The sequence below is a fragment of the Lissotriton vulgaris genome, chromosome 4_1 (genome assembly GCF_964263255.1).
Source record: "Lissotriton vulgaris chromosome 4_1, aLisVul1.2, whole genome shotgun sequence".
In the NCBI taxonomy this organism is placed as follows: Eukaryota; Metazoa; Chordata; class Amphibia; order Caudata; family Salamandridae; genus Lissotriton; species Lissotriton vulgaris.
In genome coordinates, this window is record NC_141691.1 from 120,180,063 (window position 1) to 120,199,436 (window position 19,374).

The window sequence follows — 19,374 nt, forward strand, 5'->3', positions numbered from 1 at the left end:
CTATAATGCAAAGGGGTGAACTGTGTTGGGAGGTGAAGCAGTGTGCGCCCACCCTCCTTCCATTTACCAAGGAAGACTAATTTCTCTGAACAAACGTTTTTTTCTAATCGGTCACTTTAAACATTGTGCCAGCTTGACAAACATTCTTTTTTTTTTTTAAGGAAGCCGCTGTGTAGGCAACTTACTTCACATCAGAGAAATAACTGCCAGGAAGGAGGGGACCTCTAGATCCAGCAGACGGCCCTCCATTTTATTCTTGTGGCCAATAAGGCCCTAAGAGCTTATTGCCCAACCCATGCTCTTACACCCTTCTTCAAACGTCTCTATATCTGGATACAGACACTAGTGTTTGGAACGGCCATGCTGTCCAGAAGGTTACTTCCATGATCCCTTTATCTTGACCTCTACTTTCCATTTTTATAGACCCTCTTACTCATCTATCCATCCATTTCATTGCTCTGAGGTGACTTTACCATGACATAAAGTATAGTACAAATAATCAATATTAATTAATCTACACTATCAGGACCAGACTTTGTCTCTGGCGAACAATACTCTCAAATGGCTAAAAACTTGGTAACCATTCGATTTTTGGTTGAGTTCAAGTCACCTATCAAATCGAACGGAGAACCCGGGATAAAATTATTTAAACCTTTTACCCAGCACATTTCTCTCTGTTTCTACTTCTCAACTAAAGTTGTATTCTGACTGCAGCACTTTTCTTTCAGATAAACGTCCCTTAGTCGATCTACCAGCACATACTGTAGTTGTAATATAAGTACTTTCTGAAAATAGTTAACGAATACAACTTTAGCACAAGATATCAAATAGACCAGATTGTTAATGCAGTTTGATTTGAACACATTTGGATATGTGAACAAGTTGGCACAAACCATTCTAAGAAAAGTATACTGTTTCTTTATCTGGTTTTAGGCGAAGATGACCTTTCGGAACAAAGTTAACCACTGCTGGAGCTGGTTGTAATCCAATCTGAAATACAATTAAGAACTCGGGTATTTGGATAAAAAAATGTTCTCCTCTAAACTGAAACCTTCAGCTTCCAAACTCCAGTTAACTGGACTGAGGGACTACTAAGGCCATTGAGTTACTGAATCGTAGAGACCAAGCAATTTGTTAGCCCTGAATCAGGATGTTGACATACAAGAGACCTGACTTCCATATCACTCTGACAGCGAGCACAGTCCCTAGGTCTGAAAGATCCCTCACTGGGAGACACGAAGAAGCATGAATCAGATCATCCTTCTTTCTTTCTTTTGATTTTTGGAAGCAGACTTGAGAAACCGTGATAGTACCATAGCATACATTAAATGACGCATCTGCACATATTGCAAAATTGTATTACTCTACTGGCAAGTTAAAGCTGATCATTTGCTTTAATTAGTGAGTTGATAGACTCTCTCAGAAGGGGAAGTTTGTGTAAAAAACGGTTCCATGGCTCCTCAATGCTTCAAGTGGCCACAAGAATAAGAGAACCTGTGCTTTGGGAGAGCCCACTTTAGAGAGTTATGAAATCTTTATTTACATGTTTATTAAGAATGATGAGGGACTTAAAGGCACGCATTGAATTAAGAGAGCGAGTCAAGAACACAAGGAGCACTCGGTTTTGAGGTCTGTGGATGAGGGTTGTGTGCAGGAAAGAAGCTCGCACTATACAGGTAGCTTTTTGGAAGGTGGTCATAAACAAAACGCTTTTTTAACACTTGGCATGCCCTAGATAAAAACAGTCAGTCATTCTTTTGGGCAGGCCTACCACAGAAAACTATATAAGAGCATTGTTTAACAGAAATTTAGTATGGTGGTTATTTCGTACATAGCCAGACTGTGTCGTTTTCATTGAACAATATGTGCAAACTTTTCATTGTTAAATCAATGTGTAATTTGAAAGACTCCATGTATGTCCTTGCCCTAATCAAATGTTTTGAATTAAGCCAAGACAAATACACCATCTTCCCGCAGTGACTGTTTTTGCAGCTCACTATTACCAGATTCGATTGGGTGCCGCCAGAAAAGCTTTATGTGAATCAACCAGACAGGACATTACTCCTTCAATAGCTTCAATAGAAGTCAAGAAATTGCATCTATTCTAACTAGGAAACTGAACAGCTTGGAATGGTTTGATATCTGAACATTAACTGACATGTATTCAGTAACTCTGAGTTCAGTTTTGCACTACGGAAAAAGCATGTTTGTTTCTATATTTGCATGGTCTTGCTGATTTTGAGAGGATCTCTGATAAACTATTCTCAACCACAGCTTACCGATACCCTGTGTCACTCAAAGCAAGGCAACTACAGACAAAAAGGCCTATGTCTTCCCAAGCTATCCCAGAAGCTCTGCCAATGGAATTAACGCCCTTACTTGCGGCTCGAGCCCATAACTGGAGTGCAGGCCCCATAGTCAGTTATGCCACAACTTCAAGACATCTTCTGACAAGGAGAAGCAGCACATAATACGAGCATAGCAATTAAAATGTAAATTATGTACCATATAAAACAAAATATGCACTGCAAACACAACATCAGCAAGCACTGAAACGTGATCAGTTATATTTGGTAATAACACTAAAACAAGCGAAAGAAAGGCCATTGCAATTTTGTTGAAATTGCAAGTGATACATCTGACTAGTTCTACGCAATCACTCCCAGTTGTGGGTCTCAGATGCAGCAGGGAAGCAGAAAAAGGGAAAAACTGCCACTTTAACTTAAATGGTCAGGTAAAAGATAAAAATATATGACTATGTACTATAAAAAAGGAATGCAATCTGTGGGAGGATGCTAAGCAGGTTCTGTAAAGCAAAACAGCCTGCACTTCAAATCTTGGCTGCTGTCCTTGGGTGTGCAGTGAGAAGAGCCTGCCGCAAGGCAGTGTTTATGCAAATGATGCTTGTACATTACAGAGAAACATAATCCCTGCGTACAATAACAACATCCTGCAGTGACCACGCGAACCCTATGTCATGTGGCTGACGCACTTCCTTTAGCTGTTGGGCATGCATCCTAGTTTTTCACCAAATCCTGTGTAAATATATTTTGAACAAAAATGCTTTATGAAGAGCGGAGCAATGAATGAGTGAAAATAATGTTTACAGTGTACAGGACTGGTCTTTAGGCGCTAGCCATGCTGCTTCCGTGCCAAAGACCTAAGAGCGGGGCTTGGAGATAAGAGAACTGGAACCACTGGAGGCGGCTCCGCGACCCGGACACCAACGAGGTGGAGGAGAGCACCGCACGGATACAATGTTTTTTGTCAATATCAAAATAAAATAAATATGTGGGTACAGGATTGGTGAGTTTCTTTCTGTTAAACACAAACCAGCTAAATATTGGCCCAATTTCTGATTTCGCCTGAAATGGGAATAAAAAACGGTTCTGACTAAGAGTTTACTCAAAATACGAGTTAGATTAATATATTCGTCCAGGCCACAAGCAGCAAGGAATCCAGGCGCCTGAGCTGAGTGTGCACCACGTATGTTCCTCGCTTGCATCACCCGCCAGAAGGATTTCACAAGTGCTGCAAAACCAGTAGGCATAGAAAACACAAGAAAGGCGTAACGAGGAAACCTTGTTCTCAACACTGACTCACAATCCGCACTCCCCCCATACAGCACCTGCTTGCAACCCTGGCCCCGGACATGATCACCCCGACCCCACAAGCGAGGCCGTCCAGGAATCTTACTTATGCCTATGAATAGCAGGAGAGGAATTTGCGATTGTGCAAGGCTGGGCCCTGCCCAGCTCCACAGCTGAGACACAACGGGGTTTCCAAAACCATGCACATCAAGGCACCAACATGGCCGCGCAGGCAGAGATGACGTCACGCGCCGTTAGCTCTCTCCTGGCCGCTCAGTCTCAACCTGAGACCCTCAATAGGACAGTGAAACGCACTGAGTGGAAAGAAGAGAATAAACATGGTCACTTCTTGTTCCTGCCACTTCCTTTATGATCCCTGAAAGGTCTGCCTACTAGCCGGCATTGTATCGGCATGAACAGCATTTGTAAGTCAAAGACAGGTTAAACGAAATGTGAAAATCAGTAAAAAAAACATCTAATTTTGGCCCTGTGAAATATACATTTTACAACAGCAAGCATACAAAGAATATATTTACAGAGATCTAAACGAATTTTGTTATATTTATATTTCACACAGCATGCCACCTGACCAGTCTTTGGGACCCTCTCCAAGTTTTCTATTATTGCATCCAGATATGTCACACAGCAAACAACACATGTTCCTAAAACAAACCGATTGGCTTTGCCAATGCTTGTAAGTTGTATCAGATAATCAACAACGACTTTGTTGTGAATACTTAGAAATCAAAATATTATAAATCTGAAAATTGGAGACATTACTAAGGTTTGTGGAAGGGGTGGTGGCCTACGAAATCTGTCAGGCAGTCATGTTCTTGCCACACCTCTTTATTTTATATTTTTTTATTTATTGCGTTTTATACAACGAAAGCATGACCCTTTCGCTTCTACAGCCTCACTCCGTTAGACACTGGTGCCCATTTTCTGCCCACATGTTCCCCAAGTCTTCTATCGGCATATCTCACGCTTTCCCACAATTCCTTCCGGCACGAATGAGTATTGCTCTGTGGCGCTGCAGAGGGGACCAGGACAGGATGTGTATGTGGTCAGCAGACCCAGTGGCAGGGACTGAGCACCTCACACTGCCTACTGCCTCAAGTTGAGAGCTCTCACTCATATGCCAGCCACACTCTGCACTCTGGTACCTGGAGGTGGCACCGCTCACAGTGTACGCCATACAAGAGGCATATGGTGCATTAGAAAACTGCAGAAGCGCAATATCTTGAAAAACACAAACACTCTTAGAGAACGCAAGATGATGTAAAACATGCGAAATGTACACAAGGACTGCATACAATAGATATCTCAAGGGCTTTTATAGCCCTTATCAAAAAACAGATCCCTTTTTTTGTCAGGTAAGTTCAAGACATGAACATGGAGCCCCATAGGGACCAGTTTCAAAGTTGGATTTCAGTTAACATGGGGCCTGAGACCTGGCAGGACCCATCCCACTTAAAACCCATGTAGGTAGGGGCTCAACTTGCGATGTCATTGACAATCATGACTACCTAAATTCCACTGCCTATAGCGCTATTGAATCGACCTCCTTGCCTTTCACTGTCACCTTAGGTGGCAAAAATCTTCGCACAGACCTATTTTACTGAAGAAACACACTACCATCCCATTAGAAGATTGTGATATAGTTTTGTTTAAAAACACATTTTGCAAATATATTTGGTCCAGTGCTGAAACAAGCACTAGCAAAGCCAATCGGTCTGGAGGTGGCTACCAGACTTTTGGCTTTGTCAATGCTGGTTTAGTCATGGTTTTTGCCCAAAAATATTGTTGGGGTCCCATCAGTCCTTTTAAAAAGAAACAAGAAAAAAATACTGGCTAGAGTCACAATGCATTTTGGTCTCGAAAGATCAAAAAGCAAGTACTTTATGTGTGAACTTGCAGCCCCACGTGAAAGGATATGAAGATAGCCGGCACTCCTAGGCTGACACACTGCCCCATGCTGATGCTCTAGTGAGCTGAAGAGAATGTGAACAACAAAAAGACCAATGGATGAAGAGCCCCGCTGAAAGCCCCTCTGAGCACGTTTATTGTACATGCACATTTAGTCAATTCAAAAATTCTTGGATAACAGCAAAACTAAAAACAAGGAGAGTGACAGTGAGAGAAAGAACATGGGTGGGAGCGGATGGAGAGCCAAAGAGGGAAGATGGGGGATGGGCGGAGAGAGAGGGATGGGGAGGGGGGAGAGAGAGGGGGAGAGAGGGATGGGGAGGGAGGGAGAGAGAGAGAGAAAGTGGGTGAGAGAGTGAGTGTGAGAGAGACCAATGAACGATAAAGGTCTCTGCACTGCCCTAGACAAATTAAAGTACAACCCGAAGAGGGATAATGCGGACAGAAAAACTTTTCTTAATAGAAGAACAGAAAGTCATACCTTCGTTTTTAAACGCATTTTCGTGTGTAGAACTTTATATATAAAATAAAAACATGCAATGCCAAGACACGGTTTCGCTGTAGGGGCAGAGGAGCATTTGGCCGTTTGACTTCCTGAGGTTCGCAACTCTGGGAGGGCCTTCTAAGGCAGTTTTAATTAAATAAAACATTATTTCAAAACCAAATGTTTGGTGAAAGTCCCACAAGGGCCGGAACCCCACACGAAGCACTGCTTTCAGCTATACAGCGATTTAACTTTTGAGGTACCTCGATGAGGAAACGCTGGCAAAGAAACTACGAAGACAGACCCAGAAATGAAAGCGAAACTGGTCCCACATGATGACTGCAAGGGTGCGAGTCAGATGCCTGTTCTTCCTTAAATACACATCACACTCAAACCACCAAGGTTCTGTGTGCATTAGCATCAGGCCCGCGCCACAGAAATGAAAGTGACACTGATCTCAGCTGATGACTGCCATGGTGTGGATCAAATGCCTGTTCTTCCTTAAATACACCTCACGCTCAAGCCGCCTGCTCCGACCAGCAAACAGTGTCTCGATGCATTAGCACCAAGCACGCGCCACAGAGATGATCGTGAAACTGCTCTTTGATACACCTTGCAGGGATGGAAATGCAGATGTCTGTTCCACATAAAACATCCGTCCCACTCAAACTGCCTACTAAACCGCCAAGGGCTTTAGGCTCCATCACCGTCAACGCAACGCAGCCTCGTGGAACGCCCTCCGGATCGCTTCCTTTGTAGATCCTGGAAAGATTGATCCAGTGGTTCTCTGAACACCCGAAAGAGATCTACTATGTCCGATACATAAACTTTTCTGTGCACCTAAGCTGAACTTCAAAGCGTAAAGCACTGAGCTGCAGTTGTAAATTCAGAGATCATTATCAACGTAGGAGTAGTCTGGGGACATGTATTCATATCAACGGAACTTAAATCTATGGGCAATCTATCTGTCCAGCTGGCTTTCTGCAGCATTAGGTGTAGGGTAAGAGTGGGAAAGGGGGATAGGGTAAGAAAAAGGCCTCCACACAGACACATTTATAAGTTTGTGGGTATTTATAAGCCATTTGCCTGTCGTTTCATGCCACAAAAACAGAGCTATCCTTGCAATAAAGTGCTTTCCTTGGTGGGAGTAGGAAGGGCGCACCATCATAATCTGTGGTGTGTAGAGGAAAGGGACTTTTATGTGAAAAACAACAGAAAAAAGTTTTTTTGTACAAATAAGTCTGCCAAACTTACACCAGCAAATTATCCATCTTGCGGCAAGTAGACAGCACTATGTTTAATGAAGTAGGAGTAAGCATAAAAATGTATTCACTGAGATTTCTAAACATACCCCTGCAAATTTATGTCAGTCACTCAAATGTACGCAAATCCTTGCAAAAATAAACGATACGCAGATTTCTAACTTTTTACAAAATTCTTGTGAATCAAGACCACTGAACAGACAGTAGCAGCTCCAACCTACGGCTCAGTAACAACTTCACAAAGTGGGAACAATTTTAAACAACGATTAGCAGTAGCGCAGGTAGGTAGGTAGGTAGGTAGGTAGGTAGGTAGGTAGGTAGGTAGGTAGGTAGGTAGGTGTGTGTGTGTGTGTGTGTGTGTGTTTTGGGGAACTGGATCGACACAATGTCATAAACAAAAGTCAGCTGAGGTAAACAGAAGGGGTTACAAAAAAATCCCATCACAGGTGAAAATGATAAAATGGGTAATGACATGCATTTGAAGAACGTCACAACAGGCATCTTCTGATAGGCCTTTTATTACAAGACATCGTCTTCATGACTCTTACGTACACCAACTGAAATCATAACCTGTCATGTATCTGAATATGCAACGCAAGTCTTTTTATCATGTGCAATGTACGGATTAGTCCTGGGTCGTACGGGTTAGCGGCCTACTATGTCCCATCATGGATCTGTGTGTGGACTTGGGTGCCGAAGAAGAACTTTGCTCTTTGGTCCAGTCTGCTGGGGTGTACGTGTGCCCATTGGTCGGCTTAGGTGGTTGTTCCGTTACGAGTTAGGAATGTCTAAGGTGCATTACTGATGAAGTGGGATTTCACATTTAGCTCTGTGAAGGAGAGTGAACTGCTGTGTGGAAGCCCTCTTTATGAATCCGTGTTGTGTCCATGATGGTGTCAGGAGCAGTGTCTAATTTGAACTCGTTGTAATGTTCTGAATGCAGAATTGGAAAGTTATTGCTGAGGAGAGTCATCTGGTAAGGCATATCTTTGCAGTGTTTGATGCATGCATCAAGCTCTGTCCACATTGTCCTTTTTGGGTGTCCTGTGTGACAGAAGCAGGGGGGTTGACTCAAGCCAGAGACAATTCTTTGTAAGTTCACATGAATCTTTACAAAGGGCGCTCTCTCGGCTCCTTTCTCCCAAAGGACCGGCGACCCACAGAACAAGACACTCTTTGTAGAGCTCAACGTAGTGCTGATCACGAGGCCACGGAAACGCTTTGGAGAGGGCAACACCTCTAGCTTTCCACAAATGCCACCAACTCTGAAACAAAGGCACCTAGCTCAGGCCCAGTCCAATCCCCAGCTGCACCTCTCCAAGCGCTGTGCGGGAGAAGCCTCAAAGAGGGACAACAAGGGAAGCCACAATCACCACAGCCAAAGATGGTCTGAGATGCTTCCTCACAGGCAATGACAAGGAGCCAGTTCTCACAGCAGGCCTTGCCAAGTAACCTGGGTCTGGAAAGGCCGTGCGCAGTGGCCGGCCAGGTGAGGTGGTCTTAAAGAGATGTGGCGGAATTACTCAATGAACAAACACTAATAAGTACTACACAAAGGGCCTTGCACCCACCAGCGCATAGTACTCTCAAGCTGCACAAGATGTACTACACATCACACCACCTAAAGTAATACTCCGATATGGCGGAAGAAAACTTGGTTTCCATGCTGTTGCAATATCGGTTTCATTATCTCCATCACTCTGTCTGTCAAAGCGATAGAAAAAACATCATGTCACAAGCTACTCACTTTCATACACTACTCATGGTGTTAGCACTCCCTGAGGAGCACTAGGACCCGCCCTCAACTAAACACCAGTTGACTTAGCAGGAATTATTAGAAGGCGTTATAGGTAAAATAAAGTTTGTAGGGCCTGCAAGTAGGATAAGAACCATTTAAACAAAACCCCTTTTAGTCCAATCTCTTTCAGACGTGTCAGTAGGATTTCATGATTAACGGTGTCAAATACACTTATTTTGGTATTTTTTCTCGACTGCTTCATTACACCTTCAATATACTGACATTTCTGTTCTCATTGTTAGCCTCTACCATCTGCCACCCCACTTGTTCCAAACTCGATTCAGTTTTATTCACCACTGTTTCTCATATTCAAAATGGAGGCTTAGTGTGCCATATTGCTGCCCTTTGTATATTACTGTCACCAGGAAGTGGTTTGCTTGTTGACTTTTTCTTTTGATCACCATATTGCTGCCACATATGGGGTGAGACGTTGGCCGCCATTTTTCCAGTAACTGGTGCTATTACCGGATGGTAGTTTGGTCTTTTCTATTATTGGTTTGCACATTCTCAAGAGGTTCATTTTATTCTCCCAGGATTGGCCGCTGTTCTTCACTGCTTCTGCAGCATGTACATTGAACTCCTCCACTCCCATCCTACTCTTTCCGTGCGTCTTCATCCTCCTCATTCCACATTCACAGTTTGGATGCCAGGGAAGTTGACTCGGTTACTGCATTATTGTGATTAAATTAATGAATCCTTAACAGTGGTGACTTTTTTTCTATAGTGTATACCACCCCTAGTTTTCTTGGCTTCTTTACATAATAGACACTTTGGACTCTGATGGGCGCTGCTGGTTTATGGATAGTTTTGGATGATTATATAATAATAAAATTCCTTTATTCGATTTGACACATTGGCAAACCATAAAAGCACATTTAAAAAAAAAAAAATACAAGCTAAAAAATATAAGATCTACATATTCATACAGATATTTGATTCAGAATAAGTCAATACGTTTTAAAGGACTAGAGAAGATTAATTCATTATAGTTTCTAGGGCCACAATCAAGCTATGTTATTTAAAGATTTTTTCTGTGCCTTATGACACATTTAAAAAAATTCACAACATGGTAACAGGCAGATTCAGATTCCAACATTTGTAGGCGGAACATTGCAGGACGGCATTGCCTCAAACCCCATTGTCTCAACAGTGGCAATAACCATATTTTCCGATTTGGGGTATAAAATGATTATATGCCTTGATCATATGCAGGACATACTTTTTTTTTTATTCACTTTGGAATTTATACGGCACCATTCTCGTCACCTCAATTTGCTGGTTAATGGCCACTAATTCTCTATTTATTAATTTTGATTGGTGTATTTTGTGTGTTTGCATTCACCCTGGCTCTCAGTGACTTTACACTCCACTCGGGCTTTAACATGCGTGTCACCAGTTGTGCTATTGGTTCTTTTTAAACCGCTATTTTGTCCCCCACTATGTACATTATATTGTCTAGTTTTTTATATTCTTATTTAGAAATGAGGGTCAGACCATTTTGCCCAAACATGCAGTGCTGATGATGGCCTTGCATATTCACTAACTTAGAGACCGAAACGTCAACGCACACTCCTCATGTTCACATCTTGCTCTGCGTATAATTAAATGGCAACCTGCCAACAAGTTAAGCAACTCATTGCTAATTATAGACATTAAAATGTGCAACAGCGGAGCAGCGCATATAAACTTTTGAGCATTGTGCATTACTGGATTGTTTTACTGCTGGACATATGTGGGCCCATGATGCAACTGAATCCCTTGTGTCTTGAGTACTGAATTAATATGACGCTCAAGTGACTCAAACTATTTGTTCTTATACACGAATGTACGACGCAATTCAATTACACTTCCATGATGATTAAGTCGACATTGATAGGCATACTGGGATTAATGTTGTTTCACCTTCCACTGTAAGATTCCTTGAAACAACCAGAATAACCTGCTCCTAGAGAAACTGTTTATGTTTGCGGACTAGAGGAAGAAGTAGAAGCAATAGAAGGAATCACAGTAACCAGAATACCAACAGTAGTAACAATCTTCGATTCCTGGTAGAATCGTAGATGGTCATACCAAGGTTAGGACACATAATGTTGGTATAACAATAGTAAAAGTTGTAGTATTAATACTCGTAGGAGTAGAAACAGCAGCAGGTGTTCTAATGACAGAAGCCCTAATACCGGTTGTGTTGATGGCTGGAGTGTGAATAGGTAGAGGTAAACTAGCAGCAGGTGCTCTACTAATGACAGAAGGACAGAAGCCCTCATTTGGTTGTATTCGTGGCTGGCGTGGGGATACTAGTAGAGGTAAAACAGCAGTAGAAAAGCGACAATAATAGCAGTAGAAACAACAGAGCTGATATTTAGCATATGGTCACATCAATGCGAAAATTACCAATGAATTGACTTGTGGGAATCGTGCACAAAGGCAGGCACCAAAGTAGGGCCCCACTGCATCACGCCCATTGATGCACCCGATTACCAAACACAATGTATGCAGCACGCCGAGGGACAGGGGAATGCTCCTCTGGACATAAATAAAAAGTCACCGACACTCCATCGAGCCCTGACCACACAAATAACATTCCTCTGAAGTGATGAAAAGGCCTAAAAACGAAGGCCACTGAGAAATGCTGTTTGAACTTCAGAGCAAATGCATGGGTATTGCACATTTTGAAATAGAAGGTATGTATGCAAGCGCCTAGAGGCAGTGTGACAGTTTGTGAAGCACTATAGAAGTCCCCTCTCTCTACGAGCATCCCTACTTCTCAGAGCAGGTGTATTCCAGAGCAGGCAGATTGACTACACCGTGGAAACTCCAGCAGGTCAGCGGAGTTCATGGCCCCAGGGCACAGCCGGATGTTGTCACCAGCTGGAGCAGCAGCCGGGTTTACTCATCACAACAGCGCCCTACATACTAGAGCGTTCACACTATAGGGCAGCTGGGCGGGATGCCCCTCCGGATCAGCCGTGAGTCACGGGTGAAATCCCCGCCGGAGCCTGGGTTCACAGCCTGTGCCATGTCTGTAAGGGGACACTGCCAGCCTCCCGGTGCCCCCCGTGTCTGGGCAGCTTCCCATGGACAGGCTGAACACAGCATGCCGAGGCACGGGTAGACCTCTCAGTGTCATGTTCGGGGCTGCAGCCTGCACGAGAGGGGTTCTAGTCCCACAGGATTGAGTAGGAACGGCCCTCTCCTGGCCAGGCACTGTCATGTTCCTGCCAGCTCTCTCTAGCACTTCCCTCTGCCAGCCTGACCACAGCCGGGGGCATCTGAGGGTCACTGTTCGTGATCAGTGCGCCCCTGCGCTTCTACGAGTGTCCGCTCTGTGGCACGTGTGTTCGTTCAGTGGGGTATGCAGCAGCGAGGGTACGGAGACCCGATGCACAGACTTACATTCCCGAAGTTTAAATACAACCTCTTGTTTTGATGCTAGACCTCGTGTGTCTGTCGGATGCGTGTGTGAGTGAATTAGGTCTAGCAGTGGCGAAATTGACGAGCAATCCCAGCTTGTCTCTCTGAAGAGTAACTGCACTGTGTGATCCTGAGCAAGATACTTTACTCTAACTTTGTGAGTTGTTAAAAGTGAAGTAAACAATTGTTTCCAACAAATAACGCAGATGCTTTCCGATTAGGCTGGTAGAAAGGAAATGACCACATAACGTGCCCCTTGCGCCACCTAGCCCAATAGGATCGGTTATTCTACAGAATAGACAGTGTATGAGGACGCAGAAGGGAAGGAGCCGGCACTCACGGACGCCTCGGGCGGGGTGAAGGGACGCAGTGGCTGCTGCCTCGGCTGCCCGTGCTCCCCAGGCCGTCTGCTCTCCAGTCTCGGCGCCTCCAGTCTCGCCTGTGCTCCCCGGCAGCCGCCTCTCCCGTCGCTCGCGGTGCTCCCTGCTGACTGACCCAGGGGAGTCTCCGCTCCGCCTCTTCTGCTTCTCGCCGGGAGGGCCGGCCCTCCGTGACGCAGCAGACATGGATACACACACCGGGGGAATCCCGACCCGGCGAAGGCGTCTCGTGATGGGGGCTCACGTGCCGCCGGTATCGGCCGTCACCGAGGTGAGGTGATGATCGATACAGGGGCAGGGCAGCACGGACCAGGGCCAGCCAGCAGCAGTAGCGCCGATCAATGCAAGCAGCCTGGTCATCATGAGAATTCAGGGCTGATCGGATGAACGATACAGGGGGCAGAAGAAACACCACACAGGAAGCAGGGCTGATCACTACACGCAACCTGGCCAGTCATGCCACAGCGGGGCTGATCGATACAGGGGGCAGAAGAAACACCACACAGGAAGCAGGGCTGATCACTACACGCAACCTGGCCAGTCATGCCACAGCGGGGCTGATCGATACAGGGGGCAGAAGAAACACCACACAGGAAGCAGGGCTGATCACTACACGCAACCTGACCAGTCATGCCACAGCGGGGCTGATCGATACAGGGGGCAGAAGAAACACCACACAGGAAGCAGGGCTGATCACTACACGCAACCTGGCCAGTCATGCCACAGCGGGGCTGATCGATACAGGGGGCAGAAGAAACACCACAATGGAAGCAGGGCTGATCACTACACGCAACCTGGCCAGTCATGCCACAGCGGGGCTGATCGATACAGGGGGCAGAAGAAACACCACACAGGAAGCAGGGCTGATCACTACACGCAAACTGGCCAGTCATGCCACAGCGGGGCTGATCGATACAGGGGGCAGAAGAAACACCACAATGGAAGCAGGGCTGATCACTACACGCAAACTGGCCAGTCATGCCACAGCGGGGCTGATCGATACAGGGGGCAGAAGAAACACCACACAGGAAGCAGGCTGATCACTATACGCAAACTGGCCAGTCATGCCACAGCGGGGCTGATCGATACAGGGGCAGAAGAAACACCACACAGGAAGCAGGGCTGATCACTACACGCAAACTGGCCAGTCATGCCAGAGCGGGGCTGATCGATACAGGGGGCAGAAGAAACACCACACAGGAAGCAGGGCTGATCACTACACGCAAACTGGCCAGTCATGCCACAGCGGGGCTGATCGATACAGGGGGCAGAAGAAACACCACACAGGGTACTGAAGGGAAGCAGGGCTGATCACTACACGCAACCTGGCCAGTCATGCCACAGCGGGGCTGATCGATACAGGGGGCAGAAGAAACACCACAATGGAAGCAGGGCTGATCACTACATGCAGACTGGCCAATCATGCCACACCAGAGCTGATCAATACATGCAGACTGGGCAATCATGCCACACCGGGGCTGATCAATACATGCAGACTGGCCAGTCATGCCACACCGGGACTGATCAATACATGCAGACTGGCCAATCACGCCACACCTGGGCTGATCAATACATGCAGACTGGCCAGTCATGCCACACCGGGGCTGATCAATACATGCAGACTGGCCAATCATGCCACACCAGGGCTAATCAATACAGGGAGCACAATAAACACCACACAGGTTACTGAGGGGGAGATGGACTGAGCATTACCACGAGCTCAGGTAATCAATACAGGGGGTGGAATACGAAGGCACAGGTTAATGAAGGGGAGCAGGGATGATCAGCAGTGGCAATAGTATATACAGTGTGGATCAATACCAGCATGGCTAATCAATATACAGTCTGACCAATTAGCATAGGAACACAGCTACTCATCAGTAGAAGCGGTGGTGTTTACTATTATCAGAGCTGGTTTAAGACAAGCAGACCATATATTCTAATCACTACGAGACCCAGCTGGACGACTCACCAATCACAACGGAGCTAATCATAGGGAGCAGAGCCGACGTAGGCACCGATCAAGAAACGGGGTAGGCCTGTCCCCACTGGGAGCAGAGCCTACACATGCACAGAACAGGGTTTATCAATGAAGGGAACAGTGAGCGTCGGGCAGGGGCGAGCTGAATCAAAACAATGAATGGGTTCCACTTCCTTAATACTGACGTAGAGCACCTCCGTACAGAGCAGGCCCGTGACACAGAGAGTGCCAGACAAACTGCAAATGGCATCCCAGCCATATTGGCCTTGTGAGATCTGCATATCTATTTTTTTTAAACGTTTGGCGCCCCTTGAGGATTCTACCATATTACAAGTTGGTGCCTGAAGGGCCGGCCACTCCCTCAGTGACCTCTAATGGTCTCCGCACTCTTTTGTCCTGAGAGGGGAGCGTCCCCAAGTAAACCGGTCTGCTCCGTGCCATAACTACTAGGAACTTGAAAGCAGGATCATTTAGTGACTTTAGGGTTCACCCTGATAAGTTAGCGGTAATATTCCTTGGGGTTTGTGACCGCCTCCCACAAATGATAATCCACTTTCTTACAGTGTGGTTTTAGTAACACTGATGTGTAGCTACAACCCTTGGTTGGATTTTTCTAATTTACTGTTCCTTGGATTATTGTATTACACTGCAGAGAAGCTCACCTCCTACACCCACTTAAGCTGAGCCCTGGAATGGGCGCCAGCGTCTACCGCGACGGTCACGGTGTACGATTCATCAATAGTGGAAGTACCTCTGAACACTGGGAGGGGGCAGGTCTAATCCATCCATGGGAAAGGGTTCATTAATAGCTAAGGAAGAGAACACCGGTTATACAGAGACATGCGTCATCAATACAGGTGGGACGCATCAATATACAAAGGAGGGCACCGCAATATAGAGAGCCACTGCAGTCAACGCTGGTGACAAGACTCATCAACAGGAAGAGCAGAAAGGAGGAGTAATCAATACTAGGAGCAGGGCTATTCGAAACAGGGAAGAGAGTGATCAGCACTCAGCAATACTGCGTGCAGGGTGAGTTCATGTTGAGTCCACGGCTGATCAATTCTAGGAGCAAGTCTGATGAATGCTGGATCCAGGGCAAGTCTACACCGAGTGCAAGGATGATCAATATAGGAGCATCACCAATCCAGGATAGCACACATCACTACCAGGTGCAGTTGTTGTTACAACAAATCAGTTTCAACAACAACTCTGATCCTGGAACGATGTACATAAATACTAGGGGCAGTTCTGAGATGGGACAATAAATATCAACACAAGAGGCAGATCAGTTCCAGGGACAATACACACCAGGGGCAGTAGTGATCCTGGGACAAACAGCAAGAACAGAAGCAATACCAGGGGCAGCTCTGATCCACATCAACTTCAAGACAGCTCTGATCAAAGAACAATCAATGCTCCTGAATGTAAGCTTTCCTACCTGTAGTGAAGGGAAGTGTCACTTCTAGTAAGGACACGGGTGAGGATTTTGTTTTGATTGTGCGCTCTCTAGATGTTCTGGCTACCAGATGTATAAAAATGCACGCTGCGCGTTTGCGCCTAAGGCAAGCCTGTCTGCGCCCGTCCTCGTTCTGGCTGCTGCCAGGGGCCAGTGATGCTGCCCATCGGCTTACTGCCACTGCAAGCCATAGCTGCTTTACTAGTGAGTCCCTACTGCTTTTAAGGCCTGCAATCTGCAGTCACCACGTGTATCCTGATCTATCTTTGGAAAAGGATTTTCTTTTTGCTGCATGTGGGTTTAGACCTTGTTTGGATTCGGTCTCCATCAGCAGGCCAACTGGGGTGCCTACCATCTTGGCAGCACTGATAAATGCTCGCTCTCCGAAAAAACACTATCTGGATGTGTTTGAGCTGTTGGCTGACAATTCTTTGGATCTATGGATTATTATGGAGACCAGGTTGGACATCTCCTCCGATCCTATTATTTCATTAGCCAGTCCCGGGGGCTATAAGATATGCATCTCGGACCATACTGATGGAAGGGGGGTTGGATTAGCTATTATGTTTAATGAAAAGTGGGATCTCCTTAAGTGTGATTCTAGCGCCTGGGGGGAGTGTGAAGCTCTTTATTTTACCATTCGTTTGTCAGTCCACTTTACACTGGGGGACTTTCTGATTTATCGACCTGCTGGCCCTGCGAAGGCCTTTTTTCAATCTGGGGCGAAGCAGTGACCGCACAAGCTTTGCGCTTCTCCCATATGATATTGGGCGATCTTAATATACATCTCAACCAGATGGACTCTACGAATTCCTCAGAGTTCTTCGATACTCTGCAGCTCGCCCATTTTTCACAATGTCACTCGGCCGACCCAATAAAGGGGACCATATTCTTTACCCTGTATGTTCTAATTTTTCCATCAAAGCTAACAACCCCCTCCCAGTTTCTTGGTCTGACCATTATTTGACCTTTTTCTCTTGGGAGGTGGCCTCAGCTGGTCTGCTGTCCCGCAAATCAGCATTTAAAAGAATTGAGCCTTCTGAATTTGCATCAGCTTTGACTATTTGTAGGCCGGTACTTCCACAGGATTTGGAAGGGAGCCTCCTGGCTTTTACCAACTTGGTTCAGTCTACTATGTCGTCCATTGCTATTCCCACTTCAGCGAGGCGCACCAGGGAGATTCCTTCTAAACCGTGGTATACAGCGGAGCTGACTCTATTGAAACAAGACTGCAAAAGATTGGAAAGCTCGTGGCGTATCACGAGTATTGCCCAGTGGCAAAGGTTATGCTTAGACAGAGACAGAAAATCTATTATGCTGCTATCTCTCAAGCTAAAAAGGACTATTATGCTGTCCGTATTGATCAAGCCCAAAACAATTCAAAGGAAATCTTTGCAATTGGACAGAGCTTTATGTCTCCTATAGCACAATCATGCCCTCTGCCAGCCACAGATGCTTGGTGTGACACGTTGGCTAACTTTTTTATGGGCAAAATTCGAGTGATTCAAGCAGGCTTTACACCATGTCCACCTAACTCGGTCATCTTCCTCCATTCCCATCACCCCTAGGCACTCTCTGGATAATTTTTCCCAGGTTGATCTGCCTAGTTCATTGAAAATTCTGAAAGGACTAAAATCTGGTTCACCAGCTGACCCCTGTCCCGCCAGATTGATGCTAGTAGTAGCAAAGCTTGTTAAGCCTGAGGTTAAAAGCATTATAAATTACTCTCTGCAGGAAGCCAGAGTCCCGGATGATTGGAAGCAGGCTAAAATTCTTCCCTTATTAAAAAAGCCGGCCCTCAATTCCTTCATTCCTGGGAATTATAGTCCCATTTCTCTTCTTCCCAGTCTCACCAAAGTCTGTGAGAATGTGGTGAATAGACAGTTGACTGAGTTTGTGGAGAGTGCGGACATCCTACACCCAGCTCAGTCGGGTTTCCGGTCGTCTCACAGTACCAAATTGGCATTGGTGGAAGTGTCTGAGGCCATTCGAGAGTGCCTTGATGCCGGCGGGAGAGCAGCCTTAGTGCTGCTCGATCTGTCGGGTGCTTTTGATAGGGTCCCTCATTCTTTGTTGCTTGACCGACTCGCAGAGATCGGTGTGACAGGATCAGATTGGGGCTGGATTAGGTCCTTTTTGGAGGGCCAGGTACAACAAGTCTGGCTCCCACCGGCCGCGTCTGCCGCTCTGCCAGTTACTACTGGGGTCCCAGAGGGGTGTCCCTTAGCCTCCTCTTGTTTAACATCTATCTTACTCCTCTAGTCATATTGGCTGAAGATATGGGGGCTAAGGTGATCGCTTATGCTGACGACACCCAGTTACTTTTCACCTGGAAATAGGATGAGGAATCCTTGGCTCTGGTTCAATTCTGCCGGTATTTAAGTTTATCCAAAAAACAATGGTTCCTGTGATATGATATTTATGAATCCAAAATGAATACATAGCATAATAGCAATTCCTAGAGGTTGAGAGTATATAGGGGATGGAGCAAGAGAGAGACAATGGCCAGTGTATTGAATTTTACCATCAAGGTTTTTGTATTTTCAAAACAATGGTTGCATAGATAATTATTTACATATATTAATACACATAGTAATACAAAGACAAAGTTCAAAGTGTCCCAAGTGTTTACGAGAAACAAAAAGTATCAATTAGACAGTGAGTGCATAAATACAGTGGTTTCTTCTGGGATTATGTACAAGGAAGGAAGGAAAATGACCAATCAATGATAAAGGCAATAGTAGCACAGCGTCTATCCGTAATCATAGGCACTGTTCTTGTGGTTCAATTCCTGTGGCGTCGACGGCGTTTCGACCCGTGGGGATGGGGGTCTCATCAGGACAGGACAATGGGGGACATCTACAGTGATTTAAGGACATGTGGTCAGTGAATGTACTATGTGTTAGAATAAACATATGTACAGACGGTTCTCTGGAAAAACGTGTAACTTAATCTTGAAAAGTGGTAACCCTTGTGTGGTAAATAATACGGATTGACTTACAGTTGTCCCAGCCGGGTACTGTGGTCATGTATAAAAAAGGAGGAAACAATCAATCATGGCACGTGTTAAGAAGAATGACATT

The 19,374-nt window shown here is 45.6% G+C and overlaps 1 protein-coding gene across 2 annotated transcripts in view; it reads right to left on the reverse strand.

The window, feature by feature from the left end:
* The window catches only part of ZC3H12B (zinc finger CCCH-type containing 12B), a 280,913-nt gene that overhangs the window by 31,631 nt on the left and 229,908 nt on the right, over positions 1 to 19,374 (reverse strand). Inside the window, exon 1 of one of the 2 annotated variants that reach the window (XM_086918372.1) lies at positions 12,812 to 12,949. The exons of the other annotated variant lie outside the window; for it this stretch is intronic. The gene's annotated coding sequence lies outside the window, so the exon portion shown is untranslated. Of the gene's footprint in view, positions 1 to 12,811; positions 12,950 to 19,374 lie in introns of those variants that run through there. 2 annotated transcript variants of the gene reach the window in all.